Below are 19361 nucleotides of genomic sequence, written 5' to 3' on the forward strand. Positions count from 1 at the left end.
TTATTACCCAGCACATTCTACGAAGCAAACATCACCTTGATCCCCAAACCAGGGAAAGACCCAACAAGAAAAGAAAATTATAGACCAATATCACTAATGAATATAGATGCTAAAATACTCAATAAGATCCTAACAAACAAAATCCAGCAACACATCAAAAAAATTATACACCATGACCAAGTCGGATTTATCCCAGGGTCTCAAGGCTGGTTCAATATATGTAAATCTATAAATGTAATTCAACACATAAACAAACTTAAAAATAAAGACCATATGATTCTTTCAATTGATACGGAAAAAGCTTTTGATAATATACAGCATCCCTTCATGATCAGAGCACTTAAAAAAATTGGTATAGAAGGGACATTTCTTAAACTAATAGAGGCCATCTACAGCAAACCCACAGCCAATATCATATTGAATGGAGTTAAATTGAAATCATTTCCGGGCAGCGCCTGTGGCTCAGTGAGTGGGGCGCCGGCCCCATATGCCGAAGGTGGTGGGTTCAAGCCCAGCCCCGGCCAGACTGCAACAAAAAGATAGCCGGGTGTTGTGGCGGGCGCCTGTGGTCCCAGCTACTCGGGAGGCTGAGGCAGGAGAATCGCTTGAGCCCAGGAGCTGGAGGTTGCTGTGAGCTGTGTGATGCCATGGCACTCTACCAAGGGCCATAAAGTGAGACTCTGTCTCTACAAAAAAAAAAAAAGAAATCATTTCCACTTAGATCAGGAACCAGGCAAGGTTGCCCATTGTCTCCATTGCTCTTTAACATTGTAATGGAAGTTTTAGCCATTGCAATTAGGGAAGAAAAGGCGATCAAGCGTATCCACATAGGGACAGAAGAGATCAAACTTTCACTCTTCGCAGATGATATGATCGTATATCTGGAAAACACTAGGGATTCTACTATAAAACTTTTAGAAGTGATCAAGGAATATAGCAATGTCTCAGGCTACAAAATCAACACCCATAAATCTGTACCCTTTATATATATATACCAACAATAACCAAGCCGAACAGTCAAGGACTCTATTCCTTTCACAGTAGTGCCAAAGAAGATGAAATATTTGGGAGTATACCTAACAAAGATGTGAAAGATCTCTACAAAGAGAACTATGAAACTCTAAGAAAAGAAATAGCCGAAGATGTTAACAGATGGAAAAACATACCATGCTCATGGCTGGGAAGAATCAACATTGTTAAAATGTCCATACTGCCCAAAGCAATATATAACTTTAATGCAATTCCTATTAAAGCTCCATTGTCATACTTAAAGATCTTGAAAAAATAATACTTCATTTTATATGGAATCAGAAAAAACCTCGAATAGCCAAAACATTACTGAGCAATAAAAACAAAGCAGGAGGAATCACGCTACCAGACCTGAGACTGTACTATGAATCCATAGTGATCAAAACAGCATGGTACTGGCACAAAAGCAGAGAAGTAGATGTCTGGAACAGAATAAATAACCAAGAGATGGATCCAGTCACTTACTGTTATTTGATCTTTGACAAGCCAATTAAAAACATTCAGTGGGGAAAAGATTCCCTATTTAACAAATGGTGCTGGGTAAACTGGCTGGCAACCTGTAGAAGATTGAAACTGGACCCACACCTTTCATCGTTAACTAAGATAGACTCTCACTGGATAAAAGATTTAAACTTAAGACATGAAACTATAAAAATACTTGAAGAAAGTGCAGGGAAAACTCTTGAAGGAATCGGCCTGGGTGAATATTTTATGAGGAGGACTCCCCAGGCAATTGAAGCAGTATCCAAAATACACTACTGGGATCTGATTAAACTAAAAAGCTTCCGCACAGCCAAGAACATAGTGAGTAAAGCAAGCAGACGGCCCTCAGAATGGGAGAAAATATTTACAGGTTATACCTCCGATAAAGTTCTAATAACCAGAATCCACAGAGAACTCAAACGTATTAACAAGAAAAGAACACGTGACCCCATCTCAGGGTGGGCAAAGGACTTGAAGAGAAACTTCTCTAAAGAAGACCGATGCAAGATCTACAAACACATGAAAAAAAGCTCATCATCCTTAACCATCAGAGAAATGCAAATCAAAACTACTCTGAGATATCACCTAACCCCAGTAAGAGTAGCCCATATAATAAAATCCCAAAACCAGAAATGTTGGCGTGGATGTGGAGCAAAGGGCACACTTCTACACTGCTGGTGGGAATGCACACTAATATGTTCCTTCTGGAAGGATGTTTGGAGAATACTTAGAGACCTAAAAATAGACCTGCCATTCGATCCTATAATTCCTTTACTAGGTTTATACCCAGAAGACCAAAAGTCACAATATAACAAAGACATCTGTACCAGAATGCTTATTGCAGCCCAATTCATAATTGCTAAGTCATGGAAGTAGCCCAAATGCCCATCGACCCACGAATGGACTAGCAAATTGTGGTACATATATACCATGGAATACTATGCAGCCTTAAAGAAAGATGGAGACTTTACCTCTTTCATGTTTACATGGATGGAGCTGGAACATACTCTTCTTAGCAAAGTATCTCAGGAATGGAAGAAAAAGTATCCAATGTACTCAGCCCTACTATGAAGCTAAATTATAGCTTTCACATGAAGACTATAACCCAACTATAGCACAAGACTATAACCCAACTATAGCACAAGACTACAACCCAACTATAGCACAAGGCCCTTGGAAAGGGCCAAGGAAGGTGAAGGGAGGGGGGAGGTTTTGGCGGAGGGAGGGTAAAGGGTGGGGCCACATCTATGGTGCATCTTAGAATGGGTACAGGCAATTGCACTAATGTGCACAGCTATGATTTAACAATAAAAAAAAAAGGAAAAAAAATCTCTCATCTCCATGCAGGGAAAATTAACCCTAGGCTAAATGCAGGCCTGGTATCACCTAATAAAACATTTTTTAAAGCCTCAAGAATACATCTATCAAAACATCACATTGGACCCCATAAACATATACAATTATTCTGTCAATTAAAAATAAAATAAAGCTTAAAAATAAAGTTTAAAAAACCCTCAAAGACATAAAACTATTTCCAAATAATTGAACCACACCTCAGAACAAAGTTCAAGAATATTTATAGGTGTATACAAATATCTAACATACAAGGTAAAAATTGATAATGTCATTACCAGTCATGCAAAGAAATAGGAAAATAGGGCAGAGACAAGATGGCTGACTGAAGCCAGCTTTCCACAGAGGCTCCCGTCCAGAAGGAGAGTTAAAGGACAGAAATTTAGCAAGTAACCTGGTGGATTAGAGCTGCACCAAGAGAGAAGGTTGAAGAAAGCACATCAACCCCGCTAAGGCGAGCTGCAACCCCAAGAATACAAACAAAAGGTACAAAATCCATCACCAAGCGGACGGAAGTCCCCTCCACCATAAGAACGGCTCAGAGTGCCCCACAAACAATGAGCAGAGTTCAAAGGTCCTCCCACTACACTCCATGGGAGAGACCCTCTAAAAACTGGACCTGCCTCCCCTACTAGGGTGCCACAGCATTCTCCTGCCAGGCATAAAACTATATAAAACTGTATATATTCTCTGCCTGCAATTCTGAGCTCCCAGCACTCCCCTCCACTCTCACTCTGAGGTCTGGAGGCCTGTCCCCCAGGAGTCCAGATTCTTGGGTGATTTCTCGAGGGGTGTGAACAGGGCCTAAACTGTAGCTGGTCAGTGCTGACTCTGCAGCACGGGAGTGAAGAGAGGACAGTTGGCTGAGAGGGAACCACGCCAAAGTGGCGGGGCCCGAGGCGCAGAGCAGCAGCTGTCTTTTGGGAACAATAGGGTTCACTCCCGAATATTCCGAAGCCATACCCCCGTCTCCCTGGGCAAACAGAGGAGGCTGGCATCTACTCAGGTGGCAACCACCATGGAACAGATCTGGGATGGAAACGCAGGCCCCATGAATAAAGGGTATGCCTGAGGCAGTACCGGCCTGGGTGGAGTGCGGGGACTAGAAACACACGCGCAGAGCCAGGAAGTTCCCAGAGCAGGGCCGACCCAGAGGACAACTTTACTGAGCCTAAGTTGCACCCGCCCCTCAGGGGATCGTCAGCCTATAGACAAAGGAAGACAGGTGGCTAGAACTGACAGCTAACCAAATATAAACCTGCAGGAGCAAAGACAGTGCCTGAGGTGCAGGCTCCGGGAACTCAAAACAGCTTCTCTTCTGCAGTGGAATTTAGCAGGACAGAAACAAATTTCTGCAAAGTTGTTCTGTTCTGTTCTGTCAGTAACATCAATCAGGGGCAGGGCTGAAATGGAGTGAACACCCCCGAGCCTCCACCAAGCTCTCAGGCCTCACCTCCTTCTGCCAAATAGAGGTAGAGTGCAGTGGACTAGCTGAGCAGAAATAGATTTCCCTGTGGTACAGGCAGGTGCAAACCCCTGGAGTATCTGTTCACTACAGGCAACTGAGTCACAGCCCTGCAGGGCTATCAGTGAGTGGGTGTGACAGAGGTGCAAAGAGGGGAAGGAGGCATCAACCTTCCCAGACCACTCTATTTGCTGGGTGGGACCTCCTGACTCCACAGAGCACTGAAGCAAGCCATATCTGAGTAGTCACTAGATCCCTGCAATCCAGTGGCCAGAGACCTTTTAAACTCTCTCACCTGAGACAGGTGCTGACTGAGAAAACTGATTTGGACTTTTTGAACTGAGCCAATTGCCCGAGGACTATTCAGGTGGTGCCCTGGATGTGTGGTTGTAGGAAGGTTTGATTTTCCTTTTCCAATTGTTGCCTGGGGGGTGGGGTGAATTAATTGCTGGTATTTCTCCACAGCTGAGACTTCAACCCACACTGTTTCACTAGGGTAGAACAGAGACCAGCTGAAAACAAGACTGAACCACATAGCCCCACCACACCAAACAGGGTCCCAGTTTCTCAGGCCATTGTACTGTATGGGGTCCTCAACAAGCTCCAGGGGAAAAATCTCATGGTGTAAAATAATCATGGGGCGGAATCAGTGGGAAAACTCTGGTAACATGAATAACCAGAATAGATCACCCCCCTTCCCCTCACCCAAGGAAAGATATGGCAGATGTAACTGAAGATCCCCTACATAAACAGTTGGATGAGATGTCAGAAATTGAATTCAGAATTTGGATTGCAAACAAGATTAATAATGTAGAGGAAAATTTGGAATTAGAAATTCAAGCAGCAGTTCAAAAGTCGGATTTAGAAATTCGAGGAGAAATTCAAAAGTTGTCTCAAGAATTTAACGAATTTAAAGACAAAACCACCAAAGATTTTGACCCACTGAAGCAAGAATTTGCAGCCCTCAAAGATTTGAAAAATACAGTAGAAGCCCTCAGTAACAGAGTGGAACAAGCAGAAGAAAGGATTTCTAACATTGAAGACAAAGCCTTTGAATGCTCCCAAACTCTCAAAGAGGAGGAGAAATGGAGAGCAAAAATGGATCATTCTCTCAAAGAGCTCTGGGTAATTCAAAGAAGGCTAATATCCAACTCCTTGGAATCCCTGAAAGTGATGAAGTGGCCTCGCAAGGCACAGAGGCCCTTCTACATGAAATTATGAAAGAGAATTTTCCAGATATGCCAAGAGATTCTGAATTCAGATAGCAGACAGTTTCAGAACCCCAGCATGACTCGATCAGAATAAGACATCCCCCAGGTAGATCATTATTAACTTCAATAAAGTTAATATGAAGGAGAAAATTCTGAAGGCAGCCAGACTTAAGAAATCCATTACCTACAAACAGAAGAATATTAGAATGACTGCAGATCTCTCTGCTGAAACTTTTCAAGCCACAAGAGGCTGGTCATCAACTTTTAATCTCCTAAACCAAAATAACTTTCAACCTTTCAACCCCGGATCCTGTATCCAACTAAACTGAGTTTCATTTATCATGGAGAAATTAAATACTTTAATGACATTCATATGTTGAAAAAATTTGCCATAAGAAAACCAGCTCTTCAGGATATTCTCAGACCTATCCTCTATAATGATAAGCCCAATCCTCTACCACAAAAGTAAACTCACTCAGAAACTTTTGATCAAACTCTAACTTCCACACTGGCGAAAGGATTAAAAATGTCCACTGGACCTTTGAAAAACTCGATACTCAAAATTTTACCAGACTTCCATTAATGTGAACAGCCTAAACTGTCATCTAAAGAGGCACAGGTTAGCAGCCTGGATACAAAAACTCAGGCCAGATATTTGCTACATACAAGAGTCACATCTTACCTTAAAAGATAAATATAGACTCAAGGTGAAAGGATGGTCATCCATATTTCAGGCAAATAGTAATCAGAAAAAAAGCAGGTGTTGCAATTCTATTAGCAGATACAATAGGCTTTAAACCAACAAAAGGAAGGAAGGACAAGAATGGTCACTTCATATTCGTTAAGGGTAATACTCATTATGATGAGATCTCAATTATGAATATCTATGCACCCAACCAGAATGCACCTCAATTTATAAGAGAAACTCTAACAGACATGAACAACTTGATTTCCTCCAGCTCCATAATAGTCGGAGATTTCAACACTACTTTGGCAGTGTTGGATTGATCCTCCAACAAGAAGCTAAGCAAAGAAATCTTAGATTTAAACCTAACCATCCAACATTTGGATTTAGCAGACATCTATAGAACATTTCATCCCAACAAAACTGAATACACATACTTCTCATCAGCCCACGGAACATACTCCAAAATCGATCACATCTTAGGTCACAAGTCTAACCTCAGTAAATTTAAAGGAATAGAAATTATTCCATGCATCTTCTCAGACCACCATGGGATAAAAGTTGAACTTAGTAACAACAGGAATCTGCATACTCATACAAAAACATGGAAGTTAAATAACCTTATGCTGAATGATAGCTGGGTCAGAGATGAGATTAAGAAGGAAATTGCCAAATTTTTGGAACAAAATGACAATGAAGACACATCAGAACCTCTGGGATACCACAAAGTCAGTCCTAAGAGGGAAATTTATAGCACTGCAAGCCTTCCTCAAGAGAAAGGAAGAGGAAGTTAACAACTTAATGGGACATCTCAAGCAACTGGAAAAGGAAGAACATTCCAACCCCAAACCCAGTACAAGAAAAGAAATAACCAAAATTAGAGCAGAATTAAATGAAATTGAAAACAAAAGAATTATACAACAAATCAATAAATCTAAAAGTTGGCTTTTTGAAAAGGTCCATAAAATAGATAAACCTTTGGCTAACCTAACCAGGCAAAAAAGAGTAAAATCTCTAATGTCATCAATCAGAAACGACAAAGACGAAATAACAACAGACTTCTCAGAAACTCAAAAAATCCTTAATGAATATTACAAAAAAAAAACTTTATTCTCGGAAATATGAAAATCTGAAGGAAATTGACCAATACTTGAAAGCACATCACCATAAAAGACTTAGCCAGAATCAAGTGGAAATGTTTAACAGACCCATATCAAGTTCTGAAATAGCATCAAACATACAAAATCTCCCTAAAAAGAAAAGCCCAGGACCAGATGGTTTCATATCAGAATTCTACCAAACCTTTAAAGAGGAATTAGTACCTATATTACTCAACCTGTTCCATAAGGTAGAAAAAGAAGGAAGACTACCCAAAATGTTCTATGAAGCAAACATCACCCTGATCACCAAACCAGGAAAAGACCCAACAAGAAAAGAAAATTATAGACCAATATTATTAATGAATATAGATGCAAAAATATTCAACAAGATCCTAACAAACAGAATTCAACAACACATCAAACAAATTATACATCATGACCAAGTCGGTTTTATCCCAGGGTCTCAAGACTGGTTCAATATATGTAAATCTATAAGTATAATTCAGCACATAAACAATTAAAAAACAAAGACCATATGATTCTGTCATTTGATGCAGAAAAAGCTTTTTTTTTTTTTTTATTGTTGGGGATTCATTGAGGGAGAAAAAGCTTTTGATAATATACAAACATACCTTCATGATCAGAACACTTAAGAAAATTGGTATAGAAGAGACATTTCTTAAACTGATAGAGGCCATCTACAGCAAAGCCACAGCCAATATTGTATTGAATGGAGTTAAATTGTGATCCTTTCCACTCAGATCAGGAACCAGACAAGGCTGTCCATTGTAATGGAAGTTTTAGCCATCATGATTAGGGAAGAAAAGTTGATCAAGGGTATCCATATAGGGTCAGAAGAGATCAAACTTTCACTCTCCACAGATGATATGATTGTATATCTGGAAAACACCAGAGATTCTATTACAAAACTCTTAGAAGTGATCAAGGAATACAGCAGCGTCTCAGGTTCCAAAATCAACATTCATAAATTGGTAGCCTTTATATATACCAACAATAGTCAAGCTGAAAAAAACAATTAAGAACTCTATTCCATTCACAGCAGTGCCAAAGAAGATGCAATATTTGGGAATTTATCTAACAAAGGACGTGAAAGATCTCTATAAAGAGAACTATGAAACTTTAAGAAAAGAAATAGCTGAAAATGTTAACAAATGGAAAAACATACCATGCTCATGGATGGGAAGAATCAATTGTTAAAATGTTCATAATACCCAAAGCAATATACAATTTTAATGCAATCCCTATTAAAGCTCCACTGTCATACTTTAAAGATCTTGAAAAAATAATACTTCGTTTTATATGGAATCAGAAAATACCTTGAATAGCCAAGACATTTCTCAGAAATAAAAACAAAGCAGGAGGAATCATGCTACCAGACCTCAGGCCATACAATAAATTAATAGTGATCAAAACAGCATGGTTTTGGCACAAAAACAGAGAAGTAGATGTCTGGAACAGAATAGAGAACCAAGAGATGAATCCAGCTACTTACCGTTATTTGATCTTTGACAAGCCAATTAAAAACATTCAGTGGGGAAAAGATTCCCTATTTAACAAATGGTGCTGGGTGAACTGGCTGGCAACCTGCAGAAGACTGAAATTGGACCTACACCTTTCACCATTAACTAATATAGACTCTCACTGGATTAAAGATTTAAACTTAAGACATGAAACTATAAAAATACTAGAAGAGAGTGCAGGGAAAACCATTGAAGAAATTGGTCTTGGTGAGTATTTTATGAGGAGGACCCCCCCGGGCAATTGAAGCAGCTTCAAAAATACACTACTGGGACCTGATCGAACTAAAAAGCTTCTGCACAGCCAAGAACACAGTAAGTAAAGCAAGCAAACAGCCCTCAGAATGGGAGAATATATTTGCAGGTTATGTCTCCGACAAAGTTTTAGTAACCAGAATTCGCAGAGAACTCAAACGTATAAGCAAGAAAACTACAAGTGATTCCATCGCAGGCTGGGCAAAGGACTTGAAGAGAAACTTCTCTGAAGAAAACAAGCGCACGGCCTACAGACATATGAAAAAATGCTCATCATCTTTAATCATCAGAGAAATGCAAATCAGAACTACTTTGAGATATCATTTATCTCCAGTAAGATTAGCCCATATCACAAAATCCCAAGACCAGAGATGGTGGCGTGGATGTGGAGAAAAGGGAACACTTGTACACTGCTGGTGGGAATGCAATTTAATATATTCTTTTTGGAAAGATGTTTGGAGAACACTTAGAGATCTAAAAATAGACCTGCCATTCAATCCTGTAATTCCTCTACTAGGCATATACCCAGAAGACCAAAAATCACATTATAACAAAGATATTTGTACCAGAATGTTTATTGCAGCCCAATTCTTAATTGCTAAGTCATGGAAAAAGCCCAAGTGCCCATCGATCCACGAATGGATTAATAAATTGTGATGTATGTACACCATGGAATATTATGCAGCCTTAAAGAAAGATGGAGACTTTACCTCTTTCATGTTTACATGGATGGAGCTGGAACATCTTCTTCTTAGTAAAGTATCTCAAGAATGGAAGAAAAAGTATCCAATGTACTCAGCCCTACTATGAAACTAATTTATGGCTTTCATATGAAAGCTATAACCCAGTTATAACCTAAGCATGGGGGAAGGGGGAAAGGGAGGGGAGCAGAGGGAGGGTGATTGGTGGGATGACACCTGCGGTCATCTTACAAGGGTATATGTGAAACTTAGTAAATGTAGAATGTAAATGTCTTAACACAATAACTAAGAAAATGCCAGGAAGGCTATGTTAACCAGTGTGATGAAAATGTGTCAAACGTTCTATAAACCAGTGTATGGTCCCCATGATTGCATTAATGTACACAGCTATGATTTAATAATAAAAAAAGAAGTAGGTAAATATACACTATAATGAGGAGAAAAGGTAATCCAAACTAAAAATGACACAGATAACAGTATTAATAGACAATGTATTAAAACATTTGTTATAGTTATATTTTATACACTTAAGCTAGAAGAAAAATTGAGCATGTTAAATACAGATGCTAAAGATACAAGAAAGACCCAAATTGAACTTCCAGAGATAAAAATTATCTGAGATGAAAAATACACTGGATGGAATTAACAACAGATTAACCATTAGGGAAAAACAGAGTAGTAAACATAAATACACAGTAATTAAAAAGTATCCAAATCAAAAGACAGCAAGTAAGAGTGATTAAGAGCAAGGGAGAGAAAGAGAACTGACAGAAAAAATTAACAAAACTGAGGATAAAGCTCTTGAGCTAACCTATGCAGTTAAAGACGCAGAAAAGGAGAGAGAGAAAGTAGAAAAGTTGCTCAGAGACTTATGGGACTTTATAAAGTGTTCAAACACACGAATTATAGGGAGCTGAGAGGAAGAAGAATGTTCCAAAGGAATGAAGGCTATACTGGAAGATAACATAAATAAAAATTTCCCAAGTTTCACCAAAGTTTTAAAACACACGTTTTAGAGGGATAGCAAACGCCAGGTCATCTTAACACAGAGCATCTCCAACACACATTGCCATGAACCTGTTCAAAGATAGGACAAAATAGAAAATTTTGCAATCAGCCAGAAGTTAGCACCAACTGACCTACAAGAGCAGATCTGTCAGGGTGCCACCAAACTTTTCAGCTGAAATTTTCCTAGCCAGAAGAGAATGTTCAGCTATCTTTAACCTTAAAGAAAACAATTTTAGGCCCAGAATTCTGTATCCTGCTAAACCAAGTTTCAAAATCAATGAAGAAATCAAATCTTTTGCTGACATGCAAACATTGAGGAAATTCATTGCAACAAGGCCAGCTTTATAAGAAGCAGTTTGACCTATTTTCCACACTGACCATCACAATGGAACACCACCTAAAGGACAAAACCTACCTTCCATAATGGTGCAAAAGGTAAAACTAACCAACAGACTTTCACAAAATAAGATGACTAGAATTCAGCCACATCTATAAATTCTCTCAATAACTGTAAATAGTTTGAATTTCCTACCAAAGAGGCAGTCTGGCTGACTGGATTAAAAAAAAAAATCACAAGCCATCTATATGCTGTCTGCAGGAAACACGCCTTACCTCAAAGGACAAAACAAGACTCAGGGCAAAGGGTTGGAAAAAAATATTTCAGGCAAATCAAAATCAGAAGAAAGGAGGGGACCTTATCTTATTTACAGGTACCAGTGAATTTAAAGCAACTAATCTTAACAAAAATAAAGATACATCATACTAATCAAGGAATAATACAAGAGGATATTTCAATTCTAAATATATGTGCACCCTACTTAAATGCTCCCAGATTTATGAAACAGACCTTAAATGGTCTGACCAGTATGATATCCGATAATACCACAATAACTGGGGACTTTAACACCCCTCTTACAGAACTAGACAAAACCTCTAAACAGAAACCAAACAAAGACACGAGGTACCTAAATGCAACCCTAAAGCAAACAGACTTAATAGACTTATACAGAACACACCATCCCAAAGCTTAGGAATATACATTCTTCTCATCAGCCCATGGAACACACTCCAAAATAGACCATATCCTAGGACACAAAACACACCTCCACAAAATCAAAAGAATAGAAATTATACCTTGTATCTTCTCAGACCACAAAGCAATAAAGGTGGAACTCAACCCTAACAAAAATTTTCATAACCACACAACGCATAGAAATTAAACAATCTTATGTTGAATGGCAATTGGGTCCAGGAAGAGATAAAGGAGGAAATTATTAAGTTCCTCTAACATAAGAACAATGAAGATACAAGTTACTAAAACCTGTGGAACACTGCAAAAGCAGTTCTAAGAGGGAAATTTATTGCATTAGGTGCCAACATCTGGAAAATAGAAAGAGAGCACATAAACAACCTAATGAGTCATGTAGAAGAAATAGAAAAGGAAGAGCAATACAATCCCATACCTAGAAGAAAAGAAATAACCAAAATTAATACAGAAATAAATGAAATTGAAAACAAAAGAATTATTCTGAAAATTAATTATACAAAAAAGTTGGTTCTTTAACAAATAAATTAAACTGATTAATTTTGGCCAGATTTACTAGAAACAGAAAAATAAAATTTCTTTTTTTTTTTTTTTTATTGTTGGAAATTCATTGAGGGTACAATAAACCAGGTTACACCGATTGCATTTGTTAGGCAAACTCTCTCTTGCAATCGTGTCTTGCTCCAAAAAGGTGTGGCACACACCAAGGCCCCCAATCCTTCCTTTCCTCTCTCTGCTCTTCCTTTCTCCACCCTGCCCTCCTTCTTTCCCTTTCTGCTCTCCCCTTCCCCCACCCCCACCATGACCTTAATTGTCATTAATTGTCCTCATATCAAAATGGAGTACATAGGATTCATGCTTCTCCATTCTTGTGATGCTTTACTAAGAATAATGTCCTCCACTTCCATCCAGGTTAATACGAAGGATGTAAAGTCTCCATTTTTTATTAATGGCTGAATAGTATTCCATGGTGTACATATACCACAGCTTGTTAATCCATTCCTGGGTTGGTGGACATTTAGGCTGTTTCCACATTTTGGCGATTGTAAATTGAGCTGCAATAAACATTCTAGTGCAAGTGTCCTTATGATAAAAGGATTTTTTTCCTTCTGGGTAGATGCCCAGTAATGCTATTGCAGGATTAAATGGGAGGTCTAGCTTCAGTGGTTTCTCCATACTTCCTTCCAGAGGTTTCTCCATACTTCCTTCCAGAACGGTTGTACTAGTTTGCAGTCCCATCAGCAGTGTAAAAGTGTTCCCTTCTCCCCACATCCACGCCAGCATCTTTGAGATTTTGTGATGTGGGCCGTTCTTGCTGGGGTTAGATGGTATCTCAGGGTGGTTTTGATTTGCATTTCTCTATTATATAGGGGTGATGAACATTTTTTCATATGTTTGTTAGCCATTCATCTGTCTTCTTTAGAGAAGGTTCTATTCATGTCTCTTGACCATTGCTATATGGCATTGTTGGCTTTTTTCATGTGGATTAATTTGAGTTCTCTATAGATCCTAGTGATCAAGGTTTTGTCTGATTCAAAATATGCAAATATCGGGTGACACCTGTGGCTCAAGGAGTAGGGCGCTGGTCCCATATGCCAGAGGTGGCGGGTTCAAACCCAGCCCTGCCGAAAAACCACAGACACAAAAAAAGAAGAAGACCAAAATATGCAAATATCCTTTCCCATTGTGTAGGTTGTCTCTTTGCTTTGGTTGTTGTCTCCTTAGCTGTACAGAAGCTTTTCAGTTTAATGAAGTCCCATTTGCTTATTTTTGTTGTTGTTGCAATTGCCATGGCAGTCTTCTTCATGAAGTCTTTCCCCAGGCCAATATCTTCCAGTGTTTTTCCTATGCTTTCTTTGAAGATTTTTATAGTTTCATGCCTTAAATTTAAGTCCTTTATCCATCTTGAATCAATTTTTGTGAGTGGAGAAAGATGTGGGTCCAGTTTCAGTCTTTTACATGTGGATATCCAGTTCTCCCAACAGCATTTATTGAATAGGGAGTCTTTCCCCCTAGGTATGTTTTTGTTTGGTTTATCAAAGATTAGATGGTTGTAAGATGTTAGTTTCATTTCCTGTTTTTTTATTAGATTCCAAGTGTCTATGTCCCTATTTTTGTGCCAGTAGCATGCTGTCTTGACCACTATGGCTTTGTAGTACAGCCTAAAATCTGGTATGGCGATGCCCCCAGCTTAATTTTTTTACTAAGACCTGTGTTAACTATACAGGGTTTTTTCTGGTTCCAAACAAAACGCAAAATCATTTTTTCCAAATCCTTAAAGTACTATGTTGGAATTTTAATAGGAATGGTATTGAGTAGGTAGATTGCTTTGGGAAGGATAGACATTTTAACAATGTTGATTCTTCCCAGCCATGAACATGGTATGTTCTTCCATTTGTTAATATCCTCTGCTATTTCCTTTCTGAGGATTTCATAATTTGCTTTATAGAGGACCTTCCCCTCCTTTGTTAGGTATGTTCCTAGGTTTTTAATTTTCTTTGAAACTATGGTGAAGGGAGTTTTGTCCTTAATTAGCTTGTCATCTTGACTGTTATTGGTGTATACAAAGGCTACTGACTTGTGGACATTGATGTTATATCCTGAAACATTACTGTATTTTTTGATGACTTCCAAGAGTTTTGTGGTTGAGTCTTCGGGATTCTCTAAGTATAAGATCATGTCATCAGCAAAGAGGGAGAGTTTGACCTCCTCTGCTCCCATTTGGATTCCTTTTATTTCCTTGTCTTGCCTAATTGTATTGGCTAGAACTTCCAGCACTATGTTGAATAGTAAAGATGACAGAGGACAACCTTGTCTGGTTCTAGTGCTAAGAGGAAAAGCTTTCAGTTTTACTCCATTCAGTAAGATATTGGCTGTGGGTTTGTCATAGATAGCTTCAATCAGTTTTAGTAATGTACCACCTATGCCTATACTCTTCAGTGTTCTAATTAGAAAAGGATGCTGGATTTTATCAAATGCTTTTTCTGCATCTATTGAGAGGATCATATGATCTTTATTTTTGCCTCTGTTAATATGATGGATAACATTTATGGACTTGCGTATGTTAAACCAGCCTTGCATCCCTGGGATGAAGCCTACTTGATCATGATGTATGACTTTTTTGATGATAAGCTGTAATCTATTGGCTAGGATTTTGTTGAGAATTTTTGCATCTATATTCATGAGTGAAATTGGTCTGAAATTCTCCTTTTTGTTTGGGTCTTTTCCTGGTTTTGGTATCAGGGTGATGTTTGCTTCATAGAACATGTGGGGGAAGATTCCTTCCTCCTCTACTTCTTTGAATAATTTCTGCAGTACAGGAATAAGCTCTTCCTTGAAGGATTGATAGAATTCTGGTGTGAAGCCATCTGGACCAGGGCATTTTTTGGTTGGAAGCTTTTTTATTGTTTCTTTAACCTCAGTGCTTGAAATTGGTCTGTTCAGGAGCTCTATTTCTTCCTGGCTATGTCTAGGGAGAGGGTGTGATTCCAAATATTGATCCATTTCCTTCACATTGTCAAATTTCTGGGCATAGAGTTTCTGGTAGTATTCAGAGATGATCTCTTGTATCTCTGTGGGATCAGTTGTTATTTCCACTTTATCATTTCTGATTGAGGTTAATAGAGATTTTACGTTTCTATTTCTAGTTATTCTGGCCAAAGGTTTATCTATTTTATTTATTTTTTCAAAAAACCAACTCCTTGTTTCATTAATTTTCTGAATGATTCTTTTGTTTTCAATTTCATTGATCTCTGATTTAATTTTGGATATTTCTTTTCTTCTACTGGGTTTAGGCTGGGATTGTTCTTCTTTTTCCAATTCCATAAGATGGCTTGTGAGTTTGTTGATTTGCTCTCTTTCTGTTTTTCGAATTAGGCAACTAAAGCGATAAATTTTCCTCTCAAAACTGCTTTTGCAGTGTCCCACAGGTTTTACTAGCTTGTGTCTTCATTGTTGTTATGGTTCAAGGAAGTTAATGATTTCCTGTTTTATTTCTTCCTGCACCCATCTGTCATTCAACAGAAGTTTGTTCAATTTCCATGCCTTTGTGTGGGGTCGAACATTTTTGTTGGAGTTGAATTCCCCCTTTAGTGCCTTATGGTCTGAGAAGATACAAGGTAAAATTTCAATTCTTTTTATTCTGTTGGTATTTGTTTTGTGTCCCAGGATATGATCAAATTTGGAGAATGTTCCATGGGCTGATGAGAAGAATGTATATTCTTTATCTTTGGGATGGAGTGTTCTATATGCATCTATCTCTTTTAAATCTCTTATATCTTTGTTTAATTTCTGTTTAGAGGATCTGTCCAGCTCTGTAAGAGGAGTTGTTATTATGGTATTATCAGATATCATATTGCTCAGACTGAGTAAGGTCTGTTTCAAGAATCTGGGAGCATTTAAATTGGGTGCATAAATATTTAGAATTGAAATGTCTTCTTGTTGTATTTTTCCCTTGACCAACATAAAGTGACCATCTTTGTCTTTTTTTACTTTAGTTGCTTTAAATCCACATGTATCCAAAAATAAGATGGCAACTCCTCTGTTCTTCTGAATTCCGTTTGCCTGAAAAATTGTCTTCCAACCCTTGACTCGGAGTTTTAATTTGTCTTTGAAGCTAAGTGTGCTTCCTGCAGACAGCAAATGGATGGCTTGTGTTTTTTAATCCAGTCAACCAATCTATGTCTCTTCAGTGGGGAATTCAAGTCATTAACATTGACATAATTGATAAGTGTGGTAGTATTCTATTCATCTTATTTTGTGAGTGTCCATTGCTTAGTTTTATCTTTTGCATCAGTGTGGAGGTTAGGTTCTGTCCTTTAATTTTTGAGTTCTTACTTTGCTGCTCATCCATTGTGATGGTCAGTGTGTAGAACAGGTTGAAGAATTTCCTGTAGAGCTGGTCTCGTTGTGGTGAATTATTGTGTATCTGTAAATGATTTGATTTCTCCGTCAATTTTATTTTTTTTGAAGTTCAAAAAAAGTAACTTTATTATGTAATAGACTATAACTATTGTATACTAGCTCAAAAAGCTAGGTTGCACAATAAAATACTTAGAGAATTCTATTTCTGATGGTCTCTTAAGTTATCCACTTGAAAAATGAGGATCTATAAACGTAGGAATGGAGATTTATTCCTGCTTATCACATGTAATCCATACTCAGGGGTGGAAATGAATGTTGAAATGTATTACAACTAGGTTCCAGAAGGTAAATCAGAGGCATGAAGACACTCAAATGTATAGCAGTCCATAGTTGGTCTCTCAGGAGGAATATTGTTAGATCAGTCTGTTGCCCAATTAAAGCTGTAGTGAGGAAGTCTGGTGTTGATGACTTGCAATTGTCTTACTGCTGCTTATGTCAAAAGCCAGTGCTTGTTTAGCATTTATATGCACCTTGTTCTTTCCTCAGACCTCTAATTTCAGAGTAGGGTTGAAGAGGGCTAAGCTTCCCTCTCAGATCTATTCTTGGGTTCCAGACAAAATGCTAGACCTTTGTGCCAACAAGCAGGTTTCTGGTAACAGTACCTCTCAACTCCAAAGCCTTCCCAATGGTATTCAGAAAGAAGATGCTCCTGTGTTCACCCTGGTAGGCAGTTGAATTCCTCAGGAAAGGTTATGAAATGCTGGAACTTCACTTCCATATTGGCTTCGCAGAGGGACGTATTTCATCCCACCCTACCATCAGTAAGGTCCTTTGAGCTGAGCATTCCAAGGGGAGCTCTACTTCTATTCAAACGTGCGCCTGACCCCGGACTAAGAAAAATGAGTCTCCGTCAATTTTAAAGCTTAGCTTAGCAGGATATAGAATTCTTGGCTCGAAATTGTTCTGTTTAAGTAGATTAAAAGTAGATTAAAGACAATCATTAATCTTTGTCTTCTTGCTTGGAAAGTTTCATTAGAGAAGTCTGCGGTCACTCTGATGGATTTGCCCCTGAAGTCAACTGGAACTGACTCCTGGCAGCTTAAAGAATCTTTTCTTTTGTCTTTACTTAGGATAGGTACATCACAATGTGTCTTGGAGAAGCTCAGTCAGAGTTGAGATGACCGGGGGTCTGATATCCCTCTGAAAGGAGTATGCCAGAATCTTTGGTGATATTTGGGAAATTTTCATTTATAATATTCTCTAGTATGGCTTCCATTCCTCTGGGGCATTCTTCTTCCCCTTCTGGGATTCCTATAACTCATATGTTGGAACGCTTCATAAAGTCCCATAATTCCATCAGTGAACATTCTGCTTTCTCTCTCTTCTTTTCTGCGTCTTTAAGTAACTGACTTATCTCAAGAACTTTGTCCTCTACCTCCAAAATTCTTTCTTCTGCATGGTCTAACCTGTTGCTGATACTTTCTATCTCATCTTTAAGTTCCCTAATTGACTACTTCAGTTCCTTCAGCTCTGCTATATCCTTCTATATTCTTCATATCGTTCATCTCTTATTTTTCTGTTTTTGGATTTCCTTTTGGTTATTTTCCACTTTATTAGCAGTTTCCTTCATTGTTTCCATAATTTCCTTCATTGTTTTCATCATGTTTATTCTTAATTCCCTTTCTGTCATTCCTAACATTTCTTTATAGGTGGAATCCTGTGCAGTAGCTACCTTATGGCCCCTTGGAAGGGTTGCTTTGGAGTGGTTCTTCGTGTTTCCTGGAGTTTTATGCTGATTCTTCCTCATGAGTGATTTCTTTTATCTGTTTCCTTGCCCTAATTTTCCTTTCACTTCCTCTTGCTCTTTCAGTTGCCATGCCTGTGGACTAGGGTTTCGATGAGTCCTTTTGGTCAGGTCCAGAAGGATGAAAAGGTTGAAGAGCAAGAAGGGATAAAGGAAAGAAAAAAGAGAAAGGAGAGGGGGTGAGTAAAAGGGGAATATTGACAAAAAGAAGAGAGGCACAGAAAGGAGGAGACAGAGCAATATAGGTGTACAGTACAGTACTTTGACACAACCTTAAAAAAAAAAAAAAAAAACCTCTGGGGGTGCCGGGTTTGATGATTCCCTTGAGGTCAGCAGCTCTTTGCTAGCCCGATTGGACACAATACCCCGCCTCCACCAAGTAGAAAGGAAAGACAAAAATGCTATAAATCAAACCAAAACAAGCAAACAGAAAACTTTATGGGATAAAATTGGGGGGAAAACCAAATAATAGGGGCAGAAACACTAGCAAAAATGAAGTTCTAATTATTGAAAAAGGCAACAATGGGAAATTATATTTAAACTAGGAAAATGGAGAAAGAAAAATAGAAAAAAAAGAAAAATCTCAAAAAATGGGAAATAACAACCCATACCGCTGAGATACAAGAGATTATCTTTGACTCCTGGAAGAAACTCTACGCCCAGAAATTTGACAATGTAGAGGAAATGGACCAATCAATACCTGGAATCACACCATCACCCTAGACTTAATCTGGAAGAAATAAATCTCTTGAAGAGAACAACATCAAGCACTGAGATCAAAGAAACAACAACAACAACAACAACAAAAATCTTCCAACAAC

This window comes from Nycticebus coucang, chromosome 6, assembly GCF_027406575.1.
Source record: "Nycticebus coucang isolate mNycCou1 chromosome 6, mNycCou1.pri, whole genome shotgun sequence".
Lineage (NCBI taxonomy): Eukaryota > Metazoa > Chordata > Mammalia > Primates > Lorisidae > Nycticebus > Nycticebus coucang.